This window comes from Pelobates fuscus, chromosome 9 (assembly GCF_036172605.1).
Source record: "Pelobates fuscus isolate aPelFus1 chromosome 9, aPelFus1.pri, whole genome shotgun sequence".
In the NCBI taxonomy this organism is placed as follows: Eukaryota; Metazoa; Chordata; class Amphibia; order Anura; family Pelobatidae; genus Pelobates; species Pelobates fuscus.
In genome coordinates, this window is record NC_086325.1 from 19,476,018 (window position 1) to 19,496,690 (window position 20,673).

Here is a 20,673-nt window from a genome sequence, read left to right on the forward strand (position 1 = left end):
GGCAATGTGTGTGTGTGTATGGGGGGCAGGGGCAATGTGTGTGTATGTGTGTGTATGGGGGGCAGGGGCAATGTGTGTGTGTATGGGGGGCAGGGGCAATGTGAGTGTATATGGGGGGCAGGGGCAATGTGTGTGTATATGGGGGGCAGGGGCAATGTGTGTGTATATGGGGGGCAGGGGCAATGTGTGTGTGTATGGGGGCAGGGGCAATGTGTGTGTGTATGGGGGCAGGGGCAATGTGTGTGTGTGTATGGGGGGCAGAGGCAATGTGTGTGTGTGTGTGTGTGTATGGGGGCAGGGGCAATGTGTGTGTGTGTGTGTGTGTATGGGGGGCAGGGGCAATGTGTGTGTGTATGGGGGGCAGGGGCAATGTGAGTGTATATGGGGGCAGGGGCAATGTGTGTGTATATGGGGGGCAGGGGCAATGTGAGTGTATATGGGGGGCAGGGACAATGTGTGTGTGTGTGTGTATGGGGGGCAGGGGCAATGTGTGTGTATGGGGGCAGGGGCAATGTGTGTGTATGGGGGCAGGGGCAATGTGTGTGTATATCGGGGGCAGGGGCAATGTGAGTGTATATGGGGGGCAGGGGCAATGTGTGTGTATATGGGGGGCAGGGGCAATGTGTGTGTGTGTGTGTATGGGGGGCAGGGGCAATGTGTGTGTATGGGGGCAGGGGCAATGTGTGTATGGGGGGCAGGGGCAATGTGTGTGTATATCGGGGGCAGGGGCAATGTGTGTGTGTATGGGGGGCAGGGGCAATGTGTGTGTGTATGGGGGGCAGGGGCAATGTGTGTGTGTATGGGGGGCAGGGGCAATGTGTGTGTGTGTGTATGGGGGGCAGGGGTAATGTGTGTGTGTGTGGGGGGGCAGGGGCAATGTGAGTGTATATGGGGGGCAGGGGCAATGTGTGTGTATATGGGGGGCAGGGGCAATGTGTGTGTATATGGGGGGCAGGGGCAATGTGTGTGTGTGTATGGGGGCAGGGGCAATGTGTGTGTGTGTGTATGGGGGCAGGGGCAATGTGTGTGTGTGTGTAGGGGGGGCAGAGGCAATGTGTGTGTGTGTGTGTGTGTGTGTATGGGGGCAGGGGCAATGTGTGTGTGTGTGTGTATGGGGGGCAGGGGCAATGTGTGTGTGTATGGGGGGCAGGGGCAATGTGAGTGTATATGGGGGGCAGGGGCAAAGTGTGTGTATATGGGGGGCAGGGGCAATGTGTGTGTATATGGGGGGCAGGGGCAATGTGTGTGTGTGTGTGTATGGGGGGCAGGGGCAAAGTGTGTGTATGGGGGCAGGGGCAATGTGTGTGTATGGGGGGCAGGGGCAATGTGTGTGTATATCGGGGGCAGGGGCAATGTGAGTGTATATGGGGGGCAGGGGCAATGTGTGTGTATATGGGGGGCAGGGGCAATGTGTGTGTATATGGGGGGCAGGGGCAATGTGTGTGTGTGTGTGTGTGTGTATGGGGGGCAGGGGCAATGTGTGTGTATGGGGGCAGGGGCATTGTGTGTATGGGGGGCAGGGGCAATGTGTGTGTATATCGGGGGCAGGGGCAATGTGTGTGTGTATGGGGGGCAGGGGCAATGTGTGTGTGTATGGGGGGCAGGGGCAATGTGTGTGTGTGTATGGGGGGCAGGGGTAATGTGTGTGTGTGTGGGGGGGCAGGGGCAATGTGTGTGTGTATGGGGGCAGGGGCAATGTGTGTGTGTGTATGGGGGGCAGGGGCAATGTGTGTGTGTGTGTATGGGGGGCAGGGGCAATGTGTGTGTGTGTGTATGGGGGCAGGGGCAATGTGTGTGTATGTGTGTGTGTGTGTGTGTATGGGGGGCAGGGGCAATGTGTGTGTAGAAGAAGGATAGGGGGGGGCTTTTTTTTTTTTTAATGTGTGTGTGGTTTTTTTTTTAACATTTAATTAAAATTAATATATAATTTATGTCCCCCCTCCCTTCTTACCTTTACTGGGAGGAGGGGGGACATATTTCTTTCCCTGGTGGTCCCAGTGGGGATTCCCTGGTGGTCCCAGTGGTAGGAGTGAACTCTAGCCCGCGCTCCAGGGCTAGAGTTCACTCTCGCGAGATTTGGAGCGTTGCCGTGGTAACCGCGGCAACGCTCCAAATCTCGCGAGAGGAGGACCCGGAGGAGCTGCTGGTAACAGCTCCCGGGTCCTCTCTCCCTCCCCTGCCGGTCGGCTGTCAGTAATGTGCCTGCAGACCGGGGAGGGAGATCACTGATCTCCCTCCCCGGTCTGCAGGCACAATGCAGGGCTGGCACTTGGGCAATGTCAGCCCTGCATTAGCCGGCAGGGGAGAATCTCGGGGGGGGCAATTGCCCCGTTGCCCCCCCCCCCCTGGATCCGCCACTGGTTTGTGGGGCATGTTAAGCCTGCGTACATTCTGGGAGTATATCTTCAGGGTGGTCTATGGGGTTGGAGCTTATTCTGCCCGGGTGGCACAATATGTTGGATCCATGTGTGACTGCCCCTATGCGCCAATATAAAGACTAGGGCATGGTGCGTAAGATTATAAGGCTTTGGGTGAGTCGGGTCACCGACTGGAACAATAGGGGCTCCGGAGTGAGCCATCTGTATGGACTTTAAATGAGCATAGTGTGGAATTACGGAGCATGAGGTGGGGAGGGGAAATAAAAACCAGGGGAACAAAATTAACAAAAGTATATACATTTCAGACCTTGGTGGGTACAAGGTACAGGCAAGCTGTACATGTGGGGGGGTGGAGGCAAAGATGGTGTTAGGTAGAAGGCCTGAGCCGGCATTAGGTTGGCAATGCGGCGACGCTGTAGGTGGGTATTGTATTGTATAAAATGTTACAGCAACAGCAGTAGTGGCTAAGGGAACCGTAATAACTGCCGCTTTGCCCTGCTAATGTGTGGCACACAGTAAGTAACAGAATATAACTACATAATAGGCCTATGGCAGAAAACTGAATGCACTATGTGGGGTGTGAACCTCACTCAATATGCATGTTTGTAGCGATATTAAATACTTGCGGGCTGAACTCAAGCTTGGGACCAGCCCCTTTCAAGGCGTTTGGGTGACGGTGCATCTGCCGTGCGATCAGCTGGGCTTAGATTCCAACTTTGTAGCAGTCGTAAGCCTTCTTCTACCGACAGGATCACTGTGGTGGCGCCGTTGCGTGTGATGAGCAGGCGGATGGGAAATCCCCAGCGGTAAGGTATGCGATGCTCCCTGAGGACCTCGGTGACTTTCTGGAACGCTTTTCTGTGGCGCAATGTGGCTGCCGAGATGTCCAAACTCGCACTTTGGAAAATCCTGGCGGTAGGTCTTTTGCTGTACGGCTACTGCGGAGGATCAGCTCCTTCACATGGAAATAGTGAGCTTTGAGTAGAGTGTCTCTTGGTAAGGAGGCAGCAATGTGTTTGGGCTTCAGGACCCTATGAAGGCTGTCCAGCAGCAGCATATCAACCAGGATGTCCGGTAATAGGGCCTTGAAGAAGCCATGTACAAAGGCAGGTAAGTCAGCTTCCAACACCTCTTCCGGGATGCCGCTGAGTCTCAGATTGCTTCGGCGTGACCTATCTTCTAGGTCCATGAGCTTCACCTCATATTTAGCAAGTTGGGATTCGAGTGCTTGAATGCTGTTGACGGCTTGGTTGTGGGCATCCACAATGTTGTCCACCTTAGTCTCCATGTGCCCAGTTCGTGACCCCAGGTCTTGTAGGTCTCGCTTGATATCTGCCACACTTTCTTGCCAGATGGCGATTAACTTATTGGATTGTTTGTCCAGGGCAGCTTGTAATAATGAAGCTGTGAGCCCCATTCTGGCCTGTGCGTCGAAATCTGAGCGGGGGCTGCTCCCGCCGGAGTACCCGGAGCCATCTTGGAGGCCCGGCTCAGTTTGCTGTGAAGTCACGGCTTTTTTGGGGCAAAAAAGTTCATCTTGTCGCCCTTGTCGGTGTGTCTCCGTGTCTTGGAGTGTGGCATGATGGCTTGTGCGGCTATCAGACACAGCTGTGTGCCGGATTGGATCGATTGCCTGGCTCGTGTTGCGGAGCTCAGAGCTCAAGCTATCTTACTCCGCACTCAGGACACGCCCCCAAGAAGTGGGTTTTTAACGATTTTTTGAAGGAGTGGAGACTGGGTGAGCATCTAACGGAGGAGGAAAGCGAGTTCCACAGGAAGGCGAGCATCAGAGGTGGGAGTATGGACAGAAGATAGACGTAAGTCTTCAGCAGATCGTAAGGGCCTAGACGGGACATACTTGTGTATAAGGGAGGATAGATAGGCGGGAGCAGCATTATGTAGAGATTTGAAAGCAAGAACCAGAATTTTAAATTAAGCTCTATATTTTATAGGAAGCCAATGTAGGGACTGACAGAAGGGTGAGGCATGGGAGGTGCGGGCGGACAGGAAGATGAGCCTCGCCGCCGCATTCATTATGGACTGTAACGGCGCAAGTTGGGAGCATGTAAGACCACTGAGAAGCGGATTACAGTAGTCAAGGCGAGAAAGGACAGTGGAATGAACCAACACCTTAGTCACATCTGGCGTTAAGTAGGGGGCGGATGCGCGCAATGTTTTTGAGATAGAAATGACAGGATTTGGCAATAGATTGAACATGAGGCTTGAAGGAGAGGTCGGAGTCAAAGAGAACACCTAGGCAGCGAGCCTGCGTGGTGGAGCTGATGGTAGCACCGTTGACTTGGAGGGAGACAGACACAGGAGTAACAACACTTGAGGGAGGAAAGACCAGAATTTCAGTTTTGGTCAAGTTTAGATAAAAGGAAGTGGGCAGCCATCCAGTTAGAAAACGCAGAGAGGCAGTCAGAGACACTAGTCAAGAGGGACGGGGAGAGATCAGGAGAGGACAGGTAGATTTGCGTGTCATCTGCATAGAAATGATTTTGGAAGCCAAAGGAGCTAATGAGTTTACCAAGGGAGGCAGTATAGATGGAGAACAGTAGGGGACCAAGGACTGAACCTTGATGGACACCAACAGAGAGGAGTTGGGGAGAAGAAGCAGAACCAGAGAAAGAAACACTGAAAGAGCGCTGGGAGAGGTAGGAGGAGCACCAGGAGAAATACAAAAGGAGGAGGAGCACCAGCACAAATACAAAAAGGTAAGTCCTGCGCTCACTCCCATCACTCCTGGGCAGCAGCAATGACTACAGTACACATCAGCCCCAATATATAGTTACCTGCGCTCTCTCCTTAATCCCTATGTATATTTAGACAAATGCAGGTGATTTAGTTGCTCCAATGGCCATTGGAGGGAATGCCCGTCTGACAACGTCAAGGCAGACCCCCCTAAGCGGGTCCTACACTGATCCCTCACCTTGCTTCCTTGAGCTTCTGGCAAAGATATCTCCACTGAGACAGAGAGGGATATTTTTTATATACACCCCTATATATTTATTAACCCTTAATAGGGAACACATGGGATTTGCGACTGCATTGTAACAAATTTTAAAAGCATGCAAAGCATCATGGGAGTTGTTCTACAACATCTGGGGAATCCAGCTTTGGGGCACCGCTGCACTAAACGCTCAGAATCAGCAAAACATATTATTGTTATTAAAGCATTTTACCTTCATAGATTAATTGGCAAATATGAATATTAGTCAGAATTCACAAACACCTTACAGAAAACTGAGCAAACAGGATATTTTTTTAATAACTATCCTAAAAATATCGCAAGAATCACATATTTTGTTCCCTTAAAGGACCACTATAGTGCCAGGAAAACAAACTAGTTTTCCTGGCACTATAGTGCCATGAGGGTGCCCCCACCATCAGGGTCCCACTCCCGTGGCACTGAAAGGGGAGGAAGGGGTTAATCCCATTCCTTTTTTCCAGCGCCGGGCTCGCTTGGCGCTGGGACTCTCCTCCCTCTTCTGACGTCACCGGCTGAATGCGCGGCAAGAGCCACGCGCGTATTCAGCCAGTCTCATAGGAAAGCATTCTCAATGATTTCCTATGGACGCTGGCGTCTTCTCACTGTGAAAGTCACAGTGACAAGCGCCTCTAGCGGCTGTCAATGAGACATCCACTAGAGGCTGGATTAACCCATAGGTAAACATAGCAGTTTCCCTGAAACTGCTATGTTTACAGCAGAAAGGGTTAAGACTTCTGGGTGCCTATAGTGGTCCTTTAATAAAATGAAAATCTCCCCAAAAAACCAATAAAGATCAAACTAAACCTCAAAATAAATCCATGTGAATTATTCCACATCCTCAGATAAACTCTACGTGTTAACCCCTTAGCTGCGGGAACATTTCACACCTGTGTGCTGAAGCCCTTTGCAAACACACTGTAACGGACCGTTTCACTTACAAGAGGATAAAACCCAGTTTAGGCGATAATCCCCTTTCCAGATGCACAGGCAGCTACTGCAAACACCATTCTCCCGACTGGAACCACACGAACACTGGAACAGCTGAACAAGAAAAGCAGACCTCGGCTTACACTCTTGGCAGTCAGCATACAATCCCATTCCCCCAAAGACCGAGACGACACATCGCTTTGAGGGTTAAGCAAGAACTCTGGACTGGGACACCCAGTCTGGCTTTTATTACCAACAAGTACATACAGGACACTCCCAGGGGGAGGATGAAATTAACCAATCACATGGATGTACCTCCCACACATTTCCTCCCCTTAGATTAACACTTAACACAATTATACTGTACACCTTTTTCCCCAATTCCTGGATGTACCCCAAATACATATGATACACCTCCAAAACAGGTATCCCCTGATAGCCCTTATTCAGGGGGACAACATATGCAAGAATCAGCCCATTCGGATAAATGGTTCAGGAGTTATGGGACTTTAAAGTATTGACCGACCGCATGGGTAAAGTATCCGAAAACAGTTCCATGCATTTTGGCCCTGCGGTCGGTCACAAACAGGTGAATGAAACATACGAATTACTTGGGTTATAGAGACTAAGGGGGATTCGCATGAATCCCCTAGTTCGTATGTTTCTTTCTACCGAACGGCGGGCCGTTCGGTAGTTTCCCCACGAAATCCTGGAAGTCTGGAGGTCTCAGCGGTGTTTGCCTAGTCGAGTGTCCGATTTCAGTTCCAGACACTCGACGGCAAAACACCGCTGTTCGGCAGTTAAAGATGGCCGCCGCCACGTGGTTGTTTCCCGAATGGCGGCCACCCAGAGGACACATAATACATTACATGGATTGCCAATTACCTGTTTGCAACATTGTTGCAAACGGTAATTGGAGGCACACTTAGTCCTGGGTGGTCTGGTTGTTCGGTAGTTTCCTCCATACAATGAATGGAGTGATTCTACCGAACAATCAGATGAATGCTGTACATATATATATAACCCAGGTTAACTGCATACAACAATACATACATGACATTTAAAGTATTAAAGGCAGGATTACTGTACTACGCTCCACAGTCTTAAAGGTACAGTAGTCCCAAAAGTTCCAATATGTCCATCGCTGCTTTTAAAGGGCCAGCAGCAGCAATACAAATTATTACCTGCCCAAATATAGTCTTTAAAGTGCAATATGTCCAGGGGCCATAGTCAGCGGGCAGGAGGCTAGCAGCCAGGCCTCTCCAGTTCACAGTGGCGAAGCTGGTTTCGCCACATTTCTCCCCTTGGCCAATTAGACTAACAGGGTACCTGACTTTCTGCCGGTCAGTGCCCTGGTTAGTCCAGCAACCCACCCACAAAACAGAAATAACAGAGCAGCCCACCCACACTAACCGGTTACTACATCTGGGTGAGGAAGGATTTTGTCCAAGTTCTGGTGTTTCACCACTGCTGGGTGGGAGACGGGTAGGCTGCCTTGGTGGGTTGCTGAGGGGGCAGAGACCAGCGGTACTCTGTCCTGTTGCCAGCACTACCACGGGAGTAGTCTGGTGGGCGTCTGGTTGCTGGAGACTGGCTGTCTCCCCTTTAGGTGCGCAGCTCGACTGCCGGAGGGGGAGACCGACTGTCTCCCCTTTGGATCCATCACACTGAGGCTGGGGAACAAGACCGACCGTCCCTATCCCTTGTGCTGTAAGTGCAGAGACTACGGTCCCATCTGCCCAGTTGTGGGGCTTAACATCTCCCCTTGGTGAGTTAGGCTGCCGCTGGAGAGAGGGTGTAACAAGCTCCTCTCTCTGGACGGTAAACTGCCGCTGGGGAGGGGGGTTAGCAGGCTCCTCTCCCTGCCACTCTCTCTGCTGGTGGAAAGGGGGACCAGCTGTCTCCCCTTTCATTCTCTTGTCCGGCTGCTGGGGTGCGAGACTGACTGTCTCTGCTCCCTGCAGGACACACTGCCGCTGGGGAGGATGGACGACACCATCAGCTCCCTGGGGCACACACTGCCGCTGGGGAGGGAGGACGCTGCTCTCCTCTCCCTTCGCTTCACACTGCCATCTTGGCATCTCACTTTGCTGCTGGGGGGCAGGAACAACAACCTCTGCCCCCTGTAACTCAGCCTGCCGCTGGGGAGGAAGGACTGCACCTTCGGCTCCCTTGGACACACACGGCTGCTGGGGAGGATGGACGACACCATCAGCTCCCTGGGGCACACATTGCCGCTGGGGAGGGAGGACGCTGCTCTCCTCTCCCTTCCCTTCACACTGCCTTCTTGGCATATCACTTTGCTGCTGGGGGGCAGGAACAACAACCTCTGCCCCCTGTAACTCAGCCTGCCGCTGGGGAGGAAGGACTGCACCTTCGGCTCCTTTGGACACACACGGCTGCTGGGGAGGATGGACGACACCATCAGCTCCCTGGGGCACACATTGCCGCTGGGGAGGGAGGACGCTGCTCTCCTCTCCCTTCACTTCACACTGCCTTCTTGGCATCTCACTTTGCGGCTGGGGGGCAGGAACAACAACCTCTGCCCCCTGTAACTCAGCCTGCCGCTGGGGAGGAAGGACGACACCTTCATCTCCCTGGGGTTGCTCACAGGACCAGTCTAGGAACTCTGCCACCTCGGGTACTGCTGGTTGCTGTTGGGCGGGAGGGCCGGTTGTCTCTTCCCAGGCCTCATTGATGAGTCGCAGGTAATCCCCCTCCAGGTTCCATTCCTGGGTAACTAAATATCGTAGGTCTGCCTCGAGGTCAATAGCGCCAAAGAGACCCAGCATGTTCTCTCGGATGCCGTACAGGTCCCAAAAACGATAGTCGGTATCTTCCCCAAAGTCCTCGTCACCACTATTATCCCAAAATAGACCGGGGCCAGTGTAATCTCCGCCTTCTGGGAACTCATACTCTGCCATCCTGGGGACACACTGAGCCGCGTACCACTGTAGCGCCTGGTATGCGTCGTCGAGCACCAGTTCTGCGTATACTAGAATCTCGAGTCTAGTCACCCACTTTTCTGTGGTCTGTTTTCTCAGGAGGGGCATCCGCTCTGCCATTCTAGCTAGAATTCGCTGCCTTCTGCTGCGGCGCTGATCCCCTCGTGAATACTGTACTTCCTCTAGGGCTTCGTCCCACAATCCGGCTCTGGCAGACTCTCTGTACATCAACATGTCCTCTTCTGACACTGCTCCAGGCCTCCGGAATACGGAACCGTACAATCTATCCTGCAACTTCTCCTCCATTTTCTGAGTTCCTTTGTAGATAGGGTCGCTGTACGGATACTAGCGTTGCCCTCAATTTGTAATCCAGAAATGGTGTTGTCTGTAGCTGTCCCTCTGGTTGTAGGAACGATCCCGCCGCTTGCCACCAATTGTAACGGACCGTTTCACTTACAAGAGGATAAAACCCAGTTTAGGCGATAATCCCCTTTCCAGATGCACAGGCAGCTACTGCAAACACCATTCTCCCGACTGGAACCACACGAACACTGGAACAGCTGAACAAGAAAAGCAGACCTCGGCTTACACTCTTGGCAGTCAGCATACAATCCCATTCCCCCAAAGACCGAGACGACACATCGCTTTGAGGGTTAAGCAAGAACTCTGGACTGGGACACCCAGTCTGGCTTTTATTACCAACAAGTACATACAGGACACTCCCAGGGGGAGGATGAAATTAACCAATCACATGGATGTACCTGCCACACATTTCCTCCCCTTAGATTAACACTTAACACAATTATACTGTACACCTTTTTCCCCAATTCCTGGATGTACCCCAAATACATATGATACACCTCCAAAACAGGTATCCCCTGATAGCCCTTATTCAGGGGGACAACATATGCAAGAATCAGCCCATTCGGATAAATGGTTCAGGAGTTATGGGACTTTAAAGTATTGACCGACCGCATGGGTAAAGTATCCGAAAACAGTTCCATGCATTTTGGCCCTGCGGTCGGTCACAAACAGGTGAATGAAACATACGAATTACTTGGGTTATAGAGACTAAGGGGGATTCGCATGAATCCCCTAGTTCGTATGTTTCTTTCTACCGAACGGCGGGCCGTTCGGTAGTTTCCCCACGAAATCCTGGAAGTCTGGAGGTCTCAGCGGTGTTTGCCTAGTCGAGTGTCCGATTTCAGTTCCAGACACTCGACGGCAAAACACCGCTGTTCGGCAGTTAAAGATGGCCGCCGCCACGTGGTTGTTTCCCGAATGGCGGCCACCCAGAGGACACATAATACATTACATGGATTGCCAATTACCTGTTTGCAACATTGTTGCAAACGGTAATTGGAGGCACACTTAGTCCTGGGTGGTCTGGTTGTTCGGTAGTTTCCTCCATACAATGAATGGAGTGATTCTACCGAACAATCAGATGAATGCTGTACATATATATATAACCCAGGTTAACTGCATACAACAATACATACATGACATTTAAAGTATTAAAGGCAGGATTACTGTACTACGCTCCACAGTCTTAAAGGTACAGTAGTCCCAAAAGTTCCAATATGTCCATCGCTGCTTTTAAAGGGCCAGCAGCAGCAATACAAATTATTACCTGCCCAAATATAGTCTTTAAAGTGCAATATGTCCAGGGGCCATAGTCAGCGGGCAGGAGGCTAGCAGCCAGGCTTCTCCAGTTCACAGTGGCGAAGCTGGTTTCGCCACACACACAATGTCAGTTACCCTCCCAGACATGCACTGTCTAAGCTTGCAAGCTGATTTCTGAGTGTAGTAACTCTGATCGGCCAGGGGAATCTATTCCTAAGTGAAAGTGTTAGGAAATTTCTGGACACCCTTAGGATAGGGCGAAGCAGCCCGCAAGATATGGTGTGGAGAATGGGGACACTCCACTCACAATACCTCTCCTTGTTTTATTTGGGTCTCAGGGGATAGCGGGATACTAATTATTTTTATATATATATTTATTAGAATGAGCTGTTCAGCTCTCTGTTTACATACCCCCAATACCACTGACATTGACTGCTGCCAATCAAGCTGACTAGCCTCCAGAGGGAGCACTGTGTTAGTGTTCTCTCCTGGGTCCTAGTGCACTGAGGGAAATGCAAGCATGCCTTTTTGGGGACGATTCTCTGGGGTTCCCAAAAGCTGGATACCAGTGAAGAAAGATGTGACAGGCATGGGCGTCCGCAGGAATTTTTCCGGGGGCTGGGGGGGACATAATTGTAATGACATCCATGCTTGGTCCCTTTTTGACAGTGTCATGAAGGTGAGGAGCATAGTCATTATCACATAAAGCCAGGGTGAATAGCGTTTTCACAACTATGGTGTCAGGTATACATGTATGTATTCCTGACACTATAGTGTTCCTTTAATCAAATTAAAGGAAAATTCTGGTCATCATAACAACTTCAACTAAATGAAAATACTATGATGCCAGGAGGCCCATGGGTGCTCTCTTTCCTTTAAGGGGTTAAACCGCTCTCAAATGGTTTAACCCCAAAGTCTTCCTCCAGCTCCAGATCTCCAAGTCACTCAGTGGTATTCGGCTTCTGAAACGGAGTGTCAGGAAGTGCAGATTGACGTCAGGCATGGGTGCTGCAGATTGGCTAGAGTGGTCAGCTGACGCTCTAAGCCAATCGCTAGTTCCTGGTTCATTAAAATGTTTTTACTTTTTTGGGGGAGCTACTGATTGGCTTAGAGTGCCAGCTGAACAAAGCGGTCAGCCAATCAGCAACACATCCCTACCCAGCAGCACTCAGTGCTTCCTGACACTCAGTAAATAAAAGTGAACACATTTTTTACCTGGGGAGATGAGAAGGTCCAAAGTTTCCCTACCAGACCCAGGTACCAGGTAGTTGCTGGCTGCATGTGCTGCTCCCCTGCGGATTCAGTCAGGAGAGAGAAGCAGGGATAAGATGTTGCTTGCTATCCCTGCCTTTCTCCATACACATTTATTGCACTGGCGCTGGTATTGCACAAGCTGAAAAATCCAGGGGGAGAGGGGCAGATGCCCCCCCTGACGCCCATGGCTCCTTCAGGTCTATAAAGGGGACTCTACGCACTCTATTCGCAATCTGGCTGAAAAAACTGCTCTCCTAGTCCCCTTGGAACTCCCACGAGATTCGATGTCCTGGCTTGAACTGAATGTGGCCACCACAATGCCACATCAATGAAATCTGGCAACAGTCCCTCCATTCACTCCTCAGAGTGCCCTCTTAGAGGACTATGCTGCGACCACGACCTGAGGCTCCATATAACTCTCCAGATCCCAGATTGTTTCTCATAATCTGAGTTTATTCCAGTTGTTATTATTCATGTTTTTTATTTTTCATAGAGCTCTAGTTTATTTAGTTTTACACTTACTCAGCATATTACCCGATGAACCGCGAGGGGGTGACACTGTTTAATACCCCTGTACTCCCCCCTCCAGCCTCTGTACTTGAATAAGCCAGCACGTCACAATGGCTCTAGCCCAGAGGTATAAAAATGTCGTATCTCTATGTCGTTCATCCCATCTGCCCACATAACAATCTAGAGCCCCAAACAGAGAGGGAGGCATATGTCTAAGCTGGTGACAAATTGTCTGTTGTTTTATTTTTACCTTTTGTTATCGGCCTACACACGTTAGAGCATGCAAACCCAGGCACCTGAAGCTTCTATTGTTTAATTGAGGGTGTATCTTAAACACCCCATTTTCTACCACACTATTTTGGTTTAGGCCACCCAATGTTTTGACATTAGTTTTTGCTTATGCTTTCTCTCCCCCAAAAAAACAAACCCTCAGAACACTGGATAATGTATTACAGCACACTGAATATTGCTTGTTTGTATGCACAATTTATATGTCTGCATTAACATTCTCTAAGTCAGATATGCATTCAGTTCACCTACTCTGACAATCACTTTCAATTGTCACATTAGTGAATACCCTGGAGGATCAGTTTGTTATTCTTGGCAGGTGGCAAAGTTTGAGCAGGTGATAAGACAGGAAACAAGAGGAAACGAAACTTGACTTTATAAAAGAAATTAAACTTAAAAGAGACTGTTTGGATGTTAAAGTAACACTGGAACTTTAACCCTTTCACTGACACATAGATCATTACTTATACAGTTTATAATTATTGTCTTGTAATTTGGGACTTTAACCATTTAAATGCCTGGCATGTGTCACTGTTTGTCTCTAGACCATCTTGTAAAGGCAATGGTGGGTGTTGAATGGTATTTGTCAATGGAAACAGGAGTTGTTTGCTCTTTATAGGAAATTACAATTCATATGTAACATGGGCTTTAAAACATGTATAGTTGTACGTTTCCTGTATACCTACAATTTCCAGTTTAGATTCCTACGGTGGCGGGACACAAACAGGTAGAGTAAGTCGATTAATGAATCATTACATTGTATATTTTATAAATGCTGTATTGTACTGGTGTATTTTGTCTTGAGAAAGGATCGAGAACAGATTCGATACGATGTTACACTAATAAATTTGCTAAAAAATTCACTAAAAAGACCTGTGAGTGCCCACTTTCCTTGCTGAAATATTTGAATATATATATATGTATTAATTATTTATTTTCTCATTCCACGTGTAAGTAATACACAGTAAAGGACGAAAACACAGTGTCGCAGTAAATATCACAGTAATCTCAATCACAAGTGTTAGACTCTCAGAAAATATATATAATGAAAAACTATAGATTGGTACATTAGTAATGTACCCCATGAGAGCTTATAGTAACTACACTGGAGACTCACCCTATAAATTGTGCTGAAGAGACTTCCTAACTAATTTTCACCAATAGGTATAATGGGGGGGTGGGGGGGGTGGAGCGGGGGGGTAATTAAAAGGAATGTGATCCCTATGATAAACATTAACAAGGGTGTAATGTTAAATATAGTGTGTAAGCTAACGTGAGTAAGGTCGCTAGCCCTGAACCATGCTGCCCCGTATGTATGCTAACAGATAAAGAAAAGAGAAAAAACAAACTAGTAAAAACACAAAGGCACTTCTTGGTGGTAATTCTTGGTGGGTTAGGAGACCCAGTGCACTAGGGATCAACACTCAGATCACTTCCTGAGAAGACGTGGGGATCTGCGTAGATCGGGGTGTAAACTCTTGTTTCGTGGTCACCTTAGCTAAGGGAACAGGGATACAGGGAGTTATGTATAAAAATAATATTTTTTTGGAAAGTGGTGCAAAGTGGAAAAGGGGTGGCATCCCCAATGCAATGTGTCTGTTGCTTCCAGTGGTTTCCATTTTGACTGCCCAACATCCAGTAATTTTGAACACACTACCTTTTATACATAACTCCCATTTTCCCTAGAATGTTCTTATACAGTGAATATAATAAAAAAAAGGAGAGAGAATAGCATCGAAAATAAAAAAAACACTAGAACTACACTGAACAAAATTATAAACGCAACATTTTTGTTTTTGCCCCCATTTTTCCTGAGCTGAACTCAACGATCTAAGACTTTTTCTATGTACACAAAAGGCCTGTTTCTCTCAAATATTTTTCATAAATCTGTCTAAATCTGTGTTACAAAACAAAACTCAAAGAGTTGGAAGGTGCCTAGGCGCTTCAAATTACTTATAGGGTGCGTATAAATATAGGTGTTCCCAATCACCTCAAAGATACAAATAACAAATAGTAGTGATAATAAAATTACCACAACAATACAACACCCAATGTGACACTTATATGGATATACTTTCCAATAATTGTGTCTAGTAGTAACAACGAGATTATTTTCTTTAAGATCTACAAAAGATAAATAATGCCACACATAGTGAAATCTGTATAACAATATTGTCAGTATAAGAAGATATGAGATGTTAACTCACAAGGGTAGAGCCGTACCAGGCTCTATATAGTCAGCGTTGGCGTGCCAATAACTGGCTTTGAAAGATGCTTCAGATGCAGGACCACAGTAGCAGAAAAAAAATATTTATTAAAACAATAATAGTATACTAAAATAATAGGACATATATAAGCAGAGTGAAGGAAAATAGTAGAATACACTACCACAAAATACAGCAAGTCCCAGTGAAAGTCCACAATGCAAACGCGTTTCGACTATAGATAGTCTTCCTCAGTGCAGGATAAAGTGAAGCCAGCTTCATGTTCCCTTTTATATCCTTATTTGATTGGATTTTCGAGGCAAGTATGCACATTACTTCAGGGTCGCGGCAAGATTTCATCCACTTCCAGGTTACGTGTTTGCCGTCGTCGACTTCCGGTTACGTGCGTGCGTCTCCGCGCATGTATTAAAAACCCTTCTTATTGATATCGGAAGTACTACAGCGTCCATGTAAGGTATGGACAATGTTGCCCTGCAAATAGAAAGTATGACCACAAATTTGCCATAAATAAAAAATATAAAAAATCGATTAAAGTTGGTTCAATAGTGTCATCAATTGATTGTACATGTATATACACATTACAATATATCGGTATCTCCTTATTTACAATGAAATATTATAGGGTACATGGTACAATTATACCCCCATGCCCAACTTGACAGAGGGATGGTTTGGAATTGATAGTAGGCAGAAATATTCATAAATGTACTAGCAAGATATAAACAAGCAAGGGATAATAATCATAAAGTTATCATAAGTTCATATATAGATAAATTATTATTATATTATTTATATAACGCCATCAAATTCCGCAGCGCTTTACAATGTGTGTATGAACGGACATGTAGTTGTAACCAGACAAGTTGGACACAACAGAGGGGTTGAGGGTCCTGCTGAATGAGCTTACATGCTAGAGGGAGTGGGGTAAAATGACACAAAAAGGTAAGGATAGTATTAGACTAGTGACAGTTGCAAAAGAGGAATCAGTGAGGAGCTATTAACAGTTTAATTGATACGCTTTTATGAAGAAGTGGGTTTTTAACGATTTTTTTAAGGAGTGGAGACTGGTTGAGCATCTAACGGAGGAGGAAAGCGAGTTCCACAAGAACGGTGCAGCCCTCGAGAAATCTTGAAGGCGAGCATCAGAGGTGGGAGTACGGACAGAAGATAGACGTAAGTCTTCAGCAGATAGTAAGGGCCTAGACGGGACATACATGTGTATAAGGGACGATAGATAGGTGGGAGCAGCCAGAGCCGGCCTTAGGCCCTAAGGCGCCCTGTGCAAAAAATCTTCACAGCGCCCCCCCCCCCCCATCATACCCCTTTATCCATGTACTGTGTGTGTCAATAGGTGTGTAGTGTAGTGGTAGCTGGGGGAGCAGGGGCAGTGTAGTGGTAGGTAGGGGATCAGGGGGCACAGTGGTGGTAGGTGGGGGATCAGGGGGCACAATGGTGGTAGGTGGGGGATCAGGGGGCACAATGGTGGTAGGTGGGGGACCAGGTGGCACAGTGGTGGTAGCTGTGGGAGCAAGGGTAGTGTATTGGTAGGTGGGGGAGCAGAGGTAAAGTAGTGGTGGGTGGGGGAACATGGGGCACAGTGGGGGAGAAGGGGTAGTGTAGTGATAGGTAGGAGAGCAGGGGCACAGTGGGTAACTGGGGGAGCAGGGGTAGTATAGTTGTAGGTTGGAGAGCAGGGTCACAGTGGGTAACTGGGGGAGCAGAGGCACAGTGGGAAGGTGGAGGAGCAGGGGCACAGAGGGTAGCTGGGGGAGAGGGGGCACAGTGGTAGTAGCTGGGGGAGAAAGGGCACAGTGGTAGTAGCTGGGGGAGAAAGGGCACAGTGGTAGTAGCTGGGGGAGAGGGGGCACAGTGGTGGTAGCTGGGGGAGCAAGGGGAACTGTAGGTAGCTGGGGAGCAGGGGCACTGATAGGCTAGGTGGGGGGGCAAGGGGCACAGTTAGGCTAGGTGGGGAGGAGGGGCACTGTGTGCAGCGGGGGGAACAGGGGCACAGTTAGGCTAGGTGGGGAAGCAGGGGGGCACAGTGGGTAGCTGGGGCGCAGTGCACAGATAAGCTTGCTGGGGGCGAGGGGGCACAGCGGTGGTAGCTGGGGTAGAGGGGGCACAGTGGTGGTAGCTGGGGGAAAGAGGGCACACTGGTGGTAGCTGGGAAGCAAGGGGCACAGCGGGTAGGTGGGGAAGCAAGGGGCACAGTGGGTAGGTGGGAGAGCAAGGGGCACAGTTATGGTAGCTAGGGCACAGTGGATAGGTGGGGGAGCAATGGGCACAGTTAGGGTAGGTGGGGAAGCAGGGGGCACAGTTAGGGTAGGTGGGGAGCAGGAGGCACAGTTAGGGTAGGTGGTGGGCAGGGGGCACAGTTAGGGTAGGTGGGGAGCAGGAGGCACAGTTAGGGTAGGTGGTGGGCAGGGGACACAGTTAGGGTAGGTGGGGAAGCAGGGGGCACAGTTAGGGTAGGTGGTGGGCAGGAGGCACAGTTAGGGTAGGTGGTGGGCAGGAGGCACAGTTAGGGTAAGTGGGGAGCAGGCGGCACTGTTAGGGTAGGTGGGGAGCAGGGGGCACAGTTAGAGTAGGTGGGGGCAGGGGGCACAGTTAGGGTAGGGGGAGCAGGGGGCACAGTTAGAGTAGGTGGGGAGCAGGGGGCACAGTTAGGGTAGGGGGAGCAGGGGGCACAGTTAGAATAGGTGGGGAGCAGGGGGCACAGTTAGGGTAGGGGGGAGCAGGGAGAACAGTTAGAGTAGGTGGGGAGCAGGGGGCACAGTTAGAGTAGGTGGGGATCAGGGGGCACAGTTAGAGTAGGTGGGGATCAGGGGGCAAAGATAGGGTAGGGGGGAACAGGGGGCACAGTTAGAGTAGGTGGGGAGCAGGGGGCACAGTTAGGGTAGGGGGAGCAGGGGGCACAGTTAGGGTAGGGGGGAGCAGGGGGCACGGTTAGGGTGGATGGGGGAGCAGGGGGCAGTGTGGTGGTAGATGGGGGAACAGGAACTCTGCTTCCCCTAACTTACCAGAGGGTTCGCCTGCCTGTAGCTCCGCCCTGCTTCCCATGTAGCTCCACCTCCGATCGGCTTTTAACCCCGCCCCCTTTCTCTCACTGAGATCCGAGTGGGGAGTCTGGGGACTATCAGTGAGGGCAGCATTAAGAGGCAAGGGGGGCGGAGGTACACAGCGCAGCCTGTATTAGGGGAGAGCTCTGAGCTCTCCTTCACAGGCTGTCACTAGGAGACAGTGCGAGCTGTGTCAGCCAAAGGGCGCCCCCTGGTCCATGGCGCCCTGTGCGGCCGCACAGCTCGCACACCCCTAAGGCCGGCCCTGGGAGCAGCATTATGTAGAGATTTGAAAGCAAGAACCAGAATTTTAAATTGGGCTCTATATTTTATAGGAAGCCAATGTAGGGATTGACAGAAGGTTGAGGCATGGGAGGTGCGGGCGGACAGGAAGATGAGCCTCGCTGCCGCATTCATTATGGACTGTAACGGCGCAAGTTGGGAGCACGTAAGATCAATGAAACATATAAAGTATATGAAGAGCCCCAGAGAGCTATAGTTAGAAAAAAACTGATAATTACATAAGAAATTTTAAAAAAAAAAAGGGATAGGAGGGGAGGGGAGACCACTGATGGACAGGAGGGTAGATCACTTACTGACAGGAGGGGAGAGCACTATAAAAAAAAAGCTATCCTACCCCACAAATCCACTCTTTTACACTACACACATACACAATGCATCCATACACATACACAGAAACACACAATGCATCCCTACACACACAGAAACCTACAATGCATCCCTACTCACACAGAGACACACCGAAACACACAATGCATCCCTTACGCGCACACACTGCTTCTCTTACACACACACACAGAAACAAAATGCATCTCTTACACACACTCAATGCACCTCTTACAGACACACACTGCATCATTACATTACATACACCGAAACACACCTTGCATTCCTTACCCTTACAAACACAGATTCACACAATGCATCCCTTACACACCTAGAAACACACAATGCATTCCTTACACACAAGCACACACTGCATCCCCTATACACACACTACACCCCTTACACAAATTGGTATCCCTATACATTCTATAAGAACACACACACATTACATCCTCTACAACAGTGATATCGTACCTATGGCACGCTGAGCCCTCTCTGTGGGCACACAGCCATAGGTCACCAGGGGGAGGGGGAGGCGTTGGCGCTGGTTTGCACCAATGCAGAGTATGTACCTGCCTGCCCAAAAGGTGAGGGACCTGTAAAGCAGCTCTCCTGTCCTCCCGTGAACATGCTGTGTGGAGCGTTGCCACGCGTTCCCATGGCAACGCTCTTCACAGCATTGCGCGGGAGGACAGGAGAGCTGCAGCCAGACACATACTTACCACCACCGGACCACCAGGACTGGCTGTGTAACCCCCTCTTTCAACAAAGGTAAGAAGAAGGAAGGGGGGATAAAGCTTTTACTTATGGGTCTGGATTATTTGAAAATAAAAAAACACTTTGCTACCTGCAGCACCCCCCACACACCGCAGCATCCTCTTCCCCCACACACACAGCACTCCTCCCCCCCACACAGCACCCCCCACACATACACTGCATTCCCCTCACACATAGCACCGCATGCACTCCTCACACACACACACACACAAACACGCAGCACCCCTCACACACAGCACTCCACACACGTACATACAAATACATGCACTGCACCCCTTTATGCAGTATGTGTGTGTGTATTAAGTAGTCTGTATGTATTCAGCACACTGTGTGTGTGTGTGTGTGTGTTCAGCAGTGTGTGTGTGTGTGTGCGTGTTTGTGTGTATGTATTCAGCAGACTGTATGTACTCAGCAATCTGTCTGTGTGTACTCTGCATTGTGTGTGCATTCAGCAGTCTGTGTGTGTGTATTCAGCGAACTGTGTGTATGTATGCAGTCTGTGTGTATGTTTGTGTGTGTCATAGGCATGCGCACCAGCCCACAGGCAGGGAGGGAGGCCCGAGAGGACCCGGAGAGCGCTTGCCAGCAGCTCCGCGGGGTTCATCTTGCGAGGTCGGAGTGTTGCCCTGCAGGCTAGAGTTCAGTCAAACTAGGACCACCAGGGAGCTAGGATCCCCCCTCCCAGTCAAAAGGTAAGAAGGGAGGGGGCTATTTCCTAATCTGTCCCTCTACCCCCCACACACAATCCCTCCAAACAAATTCACACACACACACACACAGCACCCTCACACACAGCACATTACCAGCACCCTCACACAGAACACAGTACTCTTATACACACACGCACACACAGCACCCTCACAAACAGCACACAGCCCACTACCAGCACCCTCACACACACAGCACCCTCACACACACACAGCACACTACCAGCACCCTCACACACACACAGCACCCTCACTAGCAGCTAGCTGGTAAATAGTTAATAGCCCTTTGTGGGTTAACCATGTGAATTCTGGACAGCGTATTGGTACAAGAAAGGTTCTAGACCTCCCTCATGCCTACACA

General features: G+C 49.6%; 1 protein-coding gene across 1 annotated transcript in view; it reads left to right on the forward strand.

Moving 5' to 3' along the window:
- Positions 1–20,673, forward strand: part of LOC134572450 (sperm acrosome membrane-associated protein 4-like) — a 715,452-nt gene that overhangs the window by 635,703 nt on the left and 59,076 nt on the right. The gene's annotated exons all lie outside the window — the stretch shown is intronic.